The sequence below is a fragment of the Perognathus longimembris genome, chromosome 1, assembly GCF_023159225.1.
Source record: "Perognathus longimembris pacificus isolate PPM17 chromosome 1, ASM2315922v1, whole genome shotgun sequence".
Taxonomy (NCBI): domain Eukaryota; kingdom Metazoa; phylum Chordata; class Mammalia; order Rodentia; family Heteromyidae; genus Perognathus; species Perognathus longimembris.
This window is the reverse complement of record NC_063161.1, coordinates 133,798,291-133,810,541: the sequence shown is the minus strand read 5'-3', so window position 1 is coordinate 133,810,541 and position 12,251 is coordinate 133,798,291.

Sequence of the window (12,251 nt, the reverse complement as noted above, 5' to 3'; positions counted from 1 at the left end):
ATGGAGTGCTTGTCCTTGGCTGGATTTTCTCAAGGTCACTCTACCATGCCCTCTAACCCAGGCTTTTCCTTCCACCCTGGGGGTAGGGGTGGGGGTTCACGGACAGCTCCTCTCCTGGAAACCCAGGAAGGGGCTGCAGAGCTGAGCAATTCTCCCCTAACCCCCCCACCCCCATCCATGTGTCATTGAGGGCCACCGGGGTCCCCTTGTGCTACTGGGAAGATGCATCTCCTGGGGGCATTCACTCTCCACCCCTGGGGATAGACCAGGCCTTTCCAGCCCTTTCCACTTTCTCGGCGCTATAGGAACCACTTCTCTGCTGTCCCAGAGGACAGATGGGGGATCCCTAGGGCAGCTGCCTACGCGCCTGGCCCTGCCTAAACTGTGAGAGAAAGAAGCACCATCAACAATGTGTTTCTAACGTGGTTCCCAGGGCAGGAAAATGGGGGTTCCATCTGAAAGAAGTTGAGAAAGAGCAAAGAGGAAGCAGAGGTTCTCAGATTCCACCGTTCCTTGTTCTCACCCAAGGGAAGGCGGGGGCCTGGCCATCACCGTCAGAGACCCTGCTTCAGCCCAGAGCCTTTGAGTTAGTCTCCCCACTGTAATTGGGGGACATTTAATGCCTCCCACCACCAGGTGCTGGTGGCTGTCACCTGTAATCGTAGCTACTCAGGAGGCTGAGATCTGAGGAAACCAGTTTGGGTTGACAAAACCAAGTGACTCTTATTTTCTAAGTAACCAGCAAAATCTTAAAATGCCCAAATACTATGCTCTTTGTTTATATAGCTTTTCTGTAGTGCACATTAAATAAAGGTTTTTTTTTTTTTTTTTTTTTTAGAAAAAGCCCTTCCATAGTGCTCTCCAATGGAGGCTTCCTAAGGATGGAGGCCCATGGTTGGTCCTGCCTTCCAGGTGAGCTGACCTGTGAAGATGACTGTATTAGATCCACCTGTGCCTAGACCTGAGGCCACAGCTGTCTCTCCACCACCATGAAATGAATCACTTCCTGAAACCTTTAAGAATACTGCAAGAAGGAAAATGGACCTGAGGCAGGCTGGCACACTCTGGGGACAGATGTGACACCTGAGGAAGGTAAGAGCAGAGAGAGACAAGCCAACTAACGGATCAGGCTACATTTGGGGAATTTACAGATTTCTTCTTGTTCTTGTCATTGTTGGTTTGGGCGGTATTAGGATTTGAACTCAGGGCCTCATGCTTGCTAGGCAGGAACTTTACCACCTGAGGTAAAGGATCTCAAGGTGACAATAAATGACCTGACTCATGGAAATGCATAGCTTGCCTAAAGCAATATCATAGAACCTGCACATGGCAGAAGGCCTTGCCAAAAGAAATACAAGAAAATGGAGGGGAAGCATCACCTACTCACTCTTAACAAAGGGCAAGGAAGGAAAAGGAAAAGCTAGAATGACTTTACAATACCCTGGGGATGGTGGTATTTTCCTGTCGTCCAGATGCGGCAAGAAGCTTAAAGGGAAAAATGTAAATCCAGGGCTGGGAATGTGGCCTAATGGCAAGAGTGCTTGCCTCGCCTACATGAAGCCCTGGGTTCGATTCCTCAGCACCACATATACAGAAAAAGCCAGAAGTGGTGCTGTGGCTCAAATGGAAGAATGCTGGCCTTGAGCAAAAAGAAGCCAGGGACAGTGCTCAGGCCCTGAGTCCAAACCCCAGGACTGCAAAAACAAAAACAAACAAACAAAAAATAGAAGTCCAGAGAAAAAGTAAGACTTTATCTCAAAAATAACTACAGTAAAAAGGGCTAGGGCATGACTCAAGTATCTTTTGAGTTCAAACCCCTGTATTTAAAAAGCAAAAAACAAAGCTTGGTTGGTACTTTGCGTGTGCTCAACAACTCATTGGATCTCTCTCTAAGACCTCTTCTGGAAGATGGTCATTTGATAATTAAATGAGATGACAGATTGACTGATGCACGGGACCATAGACACCAGATTTCATGGAATATGTTAACAGGCTCAGTGGGGAAGGCAGCAGTAGAGGTCACTACATTCCCTTCCCCTCAAGATTCTCTAGAGGAACCCCAATTCTGCCTCCAAAGTTTAGAGACACTAACACTCTGTCTTTCGTTTTGCTTCTATTATCAGATTAAATCTAATATTGGAAGAGATCAGAGCAGAGATAAAAAGAAAATTAGGATGGGAGAAACAATAGACAACGGAAACAAACTATTGGGTTGTTTGGGGTTTTGTTATCTTTTTGTCTTTTTCTTTTTGTTGTTGTTGCTGCAGTTTCTTTTTAAATGAACCCAGTCATCTTCTAGGCAAACTTGACAAAGAAGGAAATTATAAATGGGAGAAAAATAGAACCCAAGGCAACAACAAAACAGCCAAGGGATACAAGAATCCTTAAATTTTAAAAATAAATTGAATGCATGTTTATGATAGAAACAAAACTAAGTTTAGGCAGTAGAGAAAGATAAAAGGCTGAAAACAAATCTGTTTCCATCCTCTTGTTACAATGCCCTCCTGATCTTATTGTTCAGTTAGCCACTCTTTTTTTTTTCTTTAGCTCACTCTTGACAGCCAAAATCTCTGATCCCTCCATATTGCAAGTAAAGGTATTTCTTTTCCAGGAGAAGATGGAATTTAGAAAATTCCCAGAGGCATCTAATTTGCTAAAAGATAATGAACAACCTATGAAAGAATTAAATGGTTTTCTGGATTCTGACAGAATAAAGATATCAATCATAACACTCCCCAAAGGAAGTCCAGATGGCCAGTGATTGAACTTTGTCCTGCACGTCAGCCGGGACATCCCTGTGCCCTTGAATCACCCAGGAAAACCATCCAAGAGAAAGTGATGCCTGGCATGTGCAGCGAGTTCTTCAGAAAAGCCACTTGGAACTGGAGAAAACTCTGAATGTGATACCTGGTTCAGGATCCCTAACATGCCTAGGAGCAAACCTTCCAAACGGACTCTTTAAACACAACTGTGGAGCCACCTACATTCAGAGATATTGTGCAGGAAATGCCTGCACATTTATCAACCAAAGTGCTTCCTCCCCAAACACACACATACACACACACACTCACACACACACACACACACACACACACACACACACACACACACACACCAGCAAGGCTAAGGTCTAAAGGATTGTGTCCTTCTGAAATTCACATCAAACTGCATCCCATTGTGGTCTTGAAAAATGGGATCTTTACATGGCAGTTAGGCCATAAAGATCCTCTCAGGAATCAGAAATGATTCCTGCTGCTTTGGAAGTGGAAATGCAGGGACTGAAGTTCAAGGCTGGCTGGGCATTGTGGACTAGTGGCTGGACGTAATGGTTTATGCTTGTTAGGACACACAATGTCTGAGAGCAATGGAGTGTGCCTATTGTCCCCAGTGAGCTGGGAAAGCACAAATAAGAGGCTTCTAGCCCAGGCTGGCCTAGAGATTACAGTGAGACCCCGTCCTGGAAATAACCAATGCAAAAGGGTGTTGGAGGCATGTCTCAAATAGAAGAGCACCTGCCTTTCAGGCAGCACGCTCTGAGTTCAAACCCCAATTCTGACCAAAAAAGAACCCAAAGATCCTCACTAGACAGCAGACTTACTAGCACCTTGATCTTAGACATCCCAGCTTCCCATACATCTCTGCTTATCCATTGCCCAGCCTGAGGTATTTTGTAATAGTAGCTCAAAGGGAGTAAGACCAATAAGATAGACTTTACTAAATCCTGATGGAACTAGAAGGGGTGAAATCTTAAGAAATAAGCAAATGGTAACCAAAATTCCGTCACACATCAGATGCCAGCCCTGAGTCTGTCCTTTGTTGTGTAATTTTTTTTTTTTTTTTTTTTGGCCAGTCCTGGGCCTTAGACTCAGGGCCTGAGCACTGTCCCTGGCTTCCTTTTTGCTCAAGGCTAGCACTCTGCCACTTGAGCCACAGCGCCACTTCTGGCCGTTTTCTGTATATGTGGTGCTGGGGAATCAAACCCAGGGCCTCATGTATATGAGGCAGGTACTCTTGCCACTAGGCCATATCCCCCGCCCTTTGTTGTGTAATTTGATGTGTTGGGGGAATCACTGATTTCATTAGAAGAAATCAAATGAAAAGAGATGCTGTTGTTATTCAAAGAGAGAGAGAGACTTGGAACAAGGTTGGTGCGGTAGGATGCTACTGCCTTGTATCACAGTTGTATTCCTGAAAGCCAGGCCATAAATCATATACTCAGAAAGCAAATCATATTTACCCACTAGGAATGATGCTATAATTGAAGCTTGCTTTGCTGATCAAAGATTGGGCATGAAATTAACCCTTTTGGGACAGGCCTTGTGAGGACAAGCTGACGACCAACTGCAGGGAAGAGCCAGTGTGGCTGTCTGCAGCCCCTATTGTCACTTCCTGGTGAAGATGAACCACGGGGCACTGGCAGAGACCTTCTTACTCCATCCTCCCCTGCTGTGGAGACGCCTACAGAAGTTGCCCAGGTGAATCAGAATGAACCCCCTTCAATCAACAAGCATTGCTTGCTATGCAAGTGATTGTGGTCTCACACATGGAGAGGGACCCAGAGTTGTGGACAGCTGACTGGACATTCTAGAATATACCGAGAAAAAAAACAAAATGCTGAGTTTCACTGACTCTGAGAATACCCTTGTTTTATGTATCACCTCGGAGGAAAAAAGAAAAAAAACCTAACACTTTCAATTTGAAGGTGCCATCAAGGACAGAGTGCATCTTGATCCCAGAGATGAGTAAGAATATGAGTCTCAGAGATGGTGAAACGTGGTAATTAACTTTTAAAGAAGTGATAAGTGTTATCGCTCAGCATGAACCAAGCCTTAGCATGGGAGCTAAGGGAAGGTAACGGGATTGGAGGAGGGTGCAGGGGAGGTGAGCTTGAGCTGGGTCTTAAAGGATTTTTCTATGGGAGAAAGAGTGGGAAGAGCATTCCAGGACAGAGGAATGGCATGAGCTATTTCTTCTGCTATGAAGGCAGAAGAGGGTAGACATGTGATGGACCAGCTAAGATATTCTAAGTAGTTAGAATCTAGGCCTGTGGGAAGACAGCTGGTTGCTACAGCTGGGAACACAGAAGCTGTGTGGCAGTTGCAAATAGCTTTTAATACTAGGTTTGAGAGTTTGTACCCCATGGTCATAGGGAGCCATAGAAGGTTTTGGGCTGGGGAGTGGCATGATTATAGCTAAGCTTAGAACAGATCAGGTTGGGAGAATAAATGAAGGATAGGTAAGGAAAGAGCAAGAATGGAAGCAGAGGTACAAGTCAGCCCATTGCAACCAGCCAAACTGGGGGGGGGGGTGAGTGGAGAGAAAAAACTCTACACATGAATCTTCATGATTAAGATGAATTACGACCAGCCAAGGTCACAGATATGAGAATGAAGGATCTTCAACCTCAAATGATAATGTAGATCATTTTTTTTTGTCAGTCATGGGGCTTGAACTCAGGACCTGAGTGCTGTCCTTGAGCTCTATTTGCTCCCTACCTCTTTGAGCCACAGCACTAATTCTGGTTTTCTGGTAGTTAATTGGAGATAAGAGTCTCACAGACTTTCCTTCCTGGGTTGGCTTTGAACCTCAATCCTCAGATCTCAGCCTCCTGAGTAGCTAGGATCATAGGCATGAGCCACCAGTACCCAGCTTAGATGAATCTTAAAAAAAAAAAAGTTGAATGACAGAAGGCAGGTACAAAAGACAGATAGCAATTCCACTTGTATCAAGTCTGGGCAGGGCAAAACCCAATCTTCAGTGTTAGCACACAACTGATTCCACTCAGGAATGGGGTAACTGGCTAGGACCACAAGGAGTTTCTAGATGCTGGTAACATTCTGGTTCTTGCTGCTGGTTACAATGTTGTGTCCACTTCATTTGAATTCATTGAGCTGCACATTTAACATGTGCTCTCTCTCTCGCTCTCTCTCTCGCTTTACTACTTTGAGCCACAAGTCCACTCTTAGCTTCTTAGTGGTTAACTGGAAATAAAAGTCTCACAAACTTTGTTGCCCAGGCTTAGATCTTGGTCTTAGACCTCAGCCTCCTGAGTTCTTAGAATTACAGGTGTGAATCACCTGCATCTGACTTGTAATAGAGAGCTTTTCAGTACAGTTGATCCCAGGACCAGAGAAGCAGATGACTTCCTGGTATGGGCAGTCATAGGGTTGTGAGTTTGGCACTCTCTTATTTACTATTTTGACCAATGTTTTATGACAAGAAAGAAAGCCAGGGCTGGGAGTATGGCCTAGTGGCAAGAGTGCGTGCCTTGTATACATGAAGCCCTGGGTTCGATTCCTCAGCACCACATACACAGAAAAGGCCAGAAGTGGCACTGTGGCTCAAGAGCTAGAGTGCTAGCCTTGAGCAAAAGAAGCTCAGGGACAGTGCTCAGACCCTGAGTTCAAGCCCCAGGCCTGGCAAAAAGGGGGGGGGGCTTGACTACGTGTTGTGCCAGGTGGCGGTGGTTCTGGGGCTCTGTGAACTGTGTGTGAGCTACCAGGTGCCTAGTAGGTGCTTGATAATGAGGGTGGATGGCTCCTGTCAACGTGTGTCTGGGTCAATGGGTACTATCATCTCACACCTGTCCTTGTGATCAATCCACATAGCGGGGGTGCCTCTCTGGAGAATAAAAAGAAAAACAAAACAAAACAGGTGGTTCAGTAATAGTGACATTAACCAAGAGAGATGGTGAGTATGGGAGAATGCAGAATGCTCTCAACAGGTTGCTGTGTCATGACCCATCATTGATGGATTATTTTGATCCTGCTCACTGGCCCCCAAATTGAACTGCTGACAAAGAGGATTAGAGAGACCTGGCTTGCTATTCATTGTAAACAACAGCAAAAATAACTTCATAGAACACAATCCTGGGCTCTTAGGGGATCACTAGCTTCCTAAGAATCAAAGGGGTGGTGTGGCTGCTAGCAAAATGTGGGGAACCACAGAGCAGTCTGAGGCCAGAGCACAGAAAGATGGTCCTGCTATTCTGCGTGCTTATTGGCCCACAGAGGGTTTGTGATCAGTTCTGGGGTCACCTGGACACTAGTGGCTAGGGAAGGTTGAGGGATCTGAGGATATTTCCCCTGAGGAAGAATAGACTTGATGAGCTGAGGCAGGAGAGCGTGTCTGCAAGCTGTCTTAGTGAAGGGCTGCCATGGACGAAGGGAACATTAGGAAAGCCAGCTGCAAGTTAACATGCAGGACAAAAGCTATAGGACTTTGGCCTAAAAAGCTATAGGCCTAAGAAAATTGTCTTTCCATCTCACAGGCAAGTGGCAGAGTGGGAATCTTTAGCATTCATCTATCCTGATGTCTTTGATGGCATCATTATTATTATTAATTTCATGCCAAGTCAGTGTTTAGGACTGGGTTAAGTACTTAATATGCATTATCTTACTTAATAAGGAAATTTAACCAGGTACCAGTGGCTCACACTTGTAATCCTAGTTACTCAGGAGGCTGAGGTTTGAGGATCACAGTTCAAAACTAGCCCAGGGAAGAATGTCTGTGAAACTCCTATCTCCAATTAACCACCCCTAAGCCAGAAGTGGAGCTTTGGCTCAAGTGGTAAAGTGTTAGCTTTGAGGAAAAAAAATAAGGCACAGAGGCCAAGCCTTGAGTTCAAGCCCTAAGATGAGCAACACACACACACACACACACACACACACACACACACACACACATTAAACACTTGAAAAAAGCAGCTAGGCCAAGTCAGTATTCACAGATATTAGTGGTTGTCATGATTTCATCTTCATCATGGCCCTATGAAGTTGGAAATATGTCCATCCTCCTCTTACTAATGAGAACAGGATGTGAAGTGACAGTTGCACCAGATAAGCCAGAATATGATTTCCTGATTTCAGGACTGACTCTGAACTCATGACTTCCCCGTAAGGGTAAGGAAGGGATTCATGCTATTGAACAGATGACTGGACCAGAGATTTTTCTAGGCCTTTTCTCCATCCAAGGCTCTGCTGCAAGCATGCTTCTTGCTTGTCCTTGATCCTGTTTCTATCGTATTGCTTGTGACATTTTAAGATGAGATGGGCCCCTTTGCCTACCTGTGTCCTTCTGAAGACCACCATCTTATGAGCAAAACTTCCCACCTGTGTCCATCCAGGACCTGTGCAGTTGCTGTGGCTAACATGTATTCCCCAGAGGGTTGGAAAGACGATTCTCAATTCTGAGCACTAGAACCCAATAAGAGACAATAAGATCACAGGGCTCTGCCTTCTTGAATAGATTGATGCCATTATTATAGAGTTGGCTTGTTACTATGAGAGTAGGTTCTGGGTAAACCAGGAGGTCCAGACCCATTCTTTATTTAAAGATGGACTCTGGCTGTCTGCCTCACCTCCCTTCTCATTGGTGCTGATCTTCAGCAGTCTTTGCTCCTCTGGGAATTTCATCTGTAGTCTGATAAGGGCATCCCAAGGGCAGGCAAGTGGAATAGAGGCAAGTGTAAGAGTCTGGGATCAGACAGATGGGTTGGACCCTATTGTTGCTCTGCAAGTTATTTTATGTATTTATGTTTCGTTGGTTGTAGGTCTTGAACTCAGACTTAGGCATGGTCCCTGAGCCCTTTTGCTCAAGGCTAGTGCTTTGAGCATTTTTTTGAGTGGTTAATTGGTGATAAGAGCCTCATGGGGACTTTTTTGCCCAGGTTGACTTTGAACCATAGTCCTCAGATCTCAACCTCCTGAGTAGCTAGGATTACAGGTGTGAGCCACTGGCGCCTGGCATTCTGCAAATTATTAGGACATTGTTGAATCCATCCAGACCTCAGTCTGTTGCTATTCAAAACCGGGATCCTAATACCCATTTTTCAGCAGTTGTGAAAATCTGGCACAGAGTAGGTGGGCGGGTAATAAATGGTAGCTATTATTATTACTCGAACATGTCACCAGACCATATTTGAAGCCTGAAACTCAATTTTTCCATTAAAAAAAAAACCATGCCTTGGGAAAAGGAAAAAGAGCTACTTAGATCCATTCAACTAATCTTTTTTAGAGCCATCATTCATGACTTAGCCATTAAAAAGAAGAAGAAATGTAAAACAATGCACATTAAAAACAGCTGAGCTATTTGATTGAAAGAAACATTTCAATGTAAACAGGCAGAAGAGATACATGGGGAATGTTTGCAAAGATGGTTTTTTTTTGTTGTTTGTTTAAAGCAAAAGAGTAAAAGAAGGCCTAGTGCTACCGGGAGTTGGAGCAAAGGAAGGCATGGGTGGATTGAGAATGGTGTGGGAAACTGGACTCAATTCCTGGAAGAGGGGCCATGCAGAGCTGAGCAGCCCCAGCTGAGGAGGTAGAGGGCAGCCAGCCACATATGCACACAGAGCAGAAGGCAGGGTGATAGGAGGGTATGATTAGCTCCTGGGTGTCAAGTATCCTGCCCAGAGGGATGAATGTTCTAACAGCATAGAGACAGACCATGGGGTCCCCAAATCCCCACAATGTGAGCAGACTTTACCTCAGAGCTGGAAGTTTGGAGACAGACATTCATAATAGGGTGAAGGTGTGCTAAGAAGACGAGGAGTAGGGAAGCAGAGGCAGGCAGATCCAGGATGACCACATTTCATTACATTCTGGAGTTGCAACCTGGAGTATGCTGCCACCTAAGTCTCCACTATATCTCTTATACTATGAGGAAGTGCAATCAAGTGTTCCCAGTCTGGGAATTTGGGCAGTGCATTTTATTTCCATTAAAACTAATAAGAACAATGGTAACTTTAGCTACTCCTCACTTGCTCTGATGTACCCTGGTTCTTGCTGCCCAAAGTGGCTTGTTGTGGTAGCTTAGCCTGCTTGCTGGTGTACCTGCTTCCCCCTTCCTTCTTCCTAATAGATCTCAGCCTAGCTGCCAGATAGAGCCTGTTCCTGCAGCTCAGACGGTGGCTGTACTTCAGTGGATAACCTTCTGTGGAGGAAAGTGGAAGTCCTCACCATGCCTAGGCCCTGTGTGATGTTGCTTGCCTTTGACCGTGGCCCTATTGCCTTTCCCTTGCTCACTGCTCCAGTCATACTGGCTCCTCACTGTGCTTTAAGCATGCTGGCACACTCCTATCCTTCAGCCTTTGCCCTCACTGCTCCTGCTCTTGGAACACTATCAGCCAGTCTTTCTTCCTGGCTTCCCCTAGGGCTCTGTGGAGAAGGTGCCTCTGTGTGCCCTTCCCCGACCTCCTTATGTCAGATGGCACCTCCGCCTCTTGTCTCAATCCTCTTTTCTGTTGTACTGTTCTCCGTGATGCTCTTCATAAACCCACGTGCTGAAATACCTTCTTATTACTATCTATGCTTTCTCTCTCTCTCTCTCTCTCTCTCTCTCTCTCTCTCTCTCTCTCTCCACTAGAATGTCAATCCTACAAGGGCAGGGATGTGGAGCTAGTGTGTTTATGTCAGCATCTTTGGTGCCCAGCCTGGAGGAGGCCCTCCCAAACACTGTCTGAAGGAATGAATTGCTTCTGAGATGAAAGAGAATGAACTCCGGCACCAGAGGACATGGGCATGAGATCGGAGCTTGGCTTGGAACCAGGCAGCGAGGCTGGGGCTCCTTTAGTCAGGACTGGTCACTGCCCATGTGTCTTGGGGCCAGTTCACTCCATCAGTGGAGACAGAGAGGCTGAAGAGCAGGAGACCAGGCAAGGCCTTCAACCCCTTAGTAAATGTCAGGCAAAGTTCTCCCAGCTTTTAACTTATTCCCCAATGTAGGCATCAGCGGATACTCTGTATTGGCACAGTTTACAAGGAAAACACAAATGACTAAGGGGAAAAAAGTGAAAATGCTTGCTTAGAAACCTGAGCTGAGTTAGAAAGGGCAGGTGCCAGAAGGATGGAAGATGTCTGTGATGCTGAGTTATAATACTGGCTGAGCCAGCACCTGGGGCTATGCTGGCTTCTGGACCACTGTGTGTGTGTGTGTGTGTGTGTGTGTGTGTGTGTGTGTGTGTGTGTGTGTGTGTGAGGGGGGGGTCGTGGTGAAGATGCTTACATGAGGTATGCTCATACAAAGCCTCCAGCTTGGGGAAGAAGGAACGATAAAGGGAGCCTTGGAAGTGGTGCTTACAGAAGCCTAGAAAGAACAGCCGGCAAAGTTGGCCTGATTTCACTGGTGCTGTCCAAGGTACTGTCCAGTAGCTCGGCTCAGACTCTGCTCTTGTCTTCTGGCTTGCAGGATTCAGGGCTGCACGGCTTGACTCCAGAAAGAGCTGGTCTGTGGCAGAATCAGATCCAGCTCCCTTTCCAAGTGCCAGAGGTAGCCCACGTTAAGAGTACTAGAGTCAGCGCAGAGATATACTTACCTACTTTCTGCATCCAGTGGCAGGCCCAGCTGCCTCTCTGTTCCAGTCCTCCCTTCGAGGATCTTTCTGGATACTTGGCGAGCTACACGCTTCCTCAGCCTATTCTCCTGTAATGGGGGAGGGGGCAGGTAACCGGGCCGAGGTGTGGTTACATTATAAGGCAGGTAGCAAGCCTCCGTGAATGGTAAACTTCCGCCCTTGTTACAAGGTCGCCGATATGGACCACCAGGCTGAAGGATGTTTTGTGTTTTGATATTTGACTGTGTCCCTCGAAATCAGCTCCTAAGGTTTTAAAGTTATAATGAGCCAATTCTCATTCTTCATGGAAAGGACTTCAGGACCTAAGCTCTTAGATCTTTCTCATCACATCTGGCCCAAATCTGCTCCGCAGTGTGGCCAAGCGAATCCGCGGAGAGAGTCAAGTTGGGGGCACGCGCGGCCCCACTCTAGCCCTAGGGGCACAGCTACCCAGGGGAGAGTTCTAGGGCGGGGTCCTCGGGGAGTGGGCGACCCCCGGAGGTCAAATGTCCGGAGGGGGCATTAGCTCGGACAAGGTTCCGATCCCAGCGGTCCCTGGGGTTGGCAAAAGGCGTCCGGTGGCCACCAGAAAGGTGTCCTCCGTCCAGGCCCCAAGGATCAGACAGCCTAGCATCCAAGGGGGTTCAGGCTCCCGTGCACCTCAGGGCCTTTGGGCTCCGCCGCACAGGAGGGCACAGGCTGCAGGTGCCTCTAGGACGCGTTCGTGGAACGCAGACTTGCCCGCCGGGACCTGCCTGCCGGCGAGAAGCAGTCTTCACCCTCGGTGCAGGTGCCCCAGGAAGCGGAGGGCGAGGCGGCTCCTGCCCCTGCTTGTGGCAGCGCGCAGTCCTGGCTCCCCGATCGCTGTCCCCGTCCCCGGGAGCTCAGTCCTCCCCGCCCCCGTCCCCTCCCCCAGGCTAGG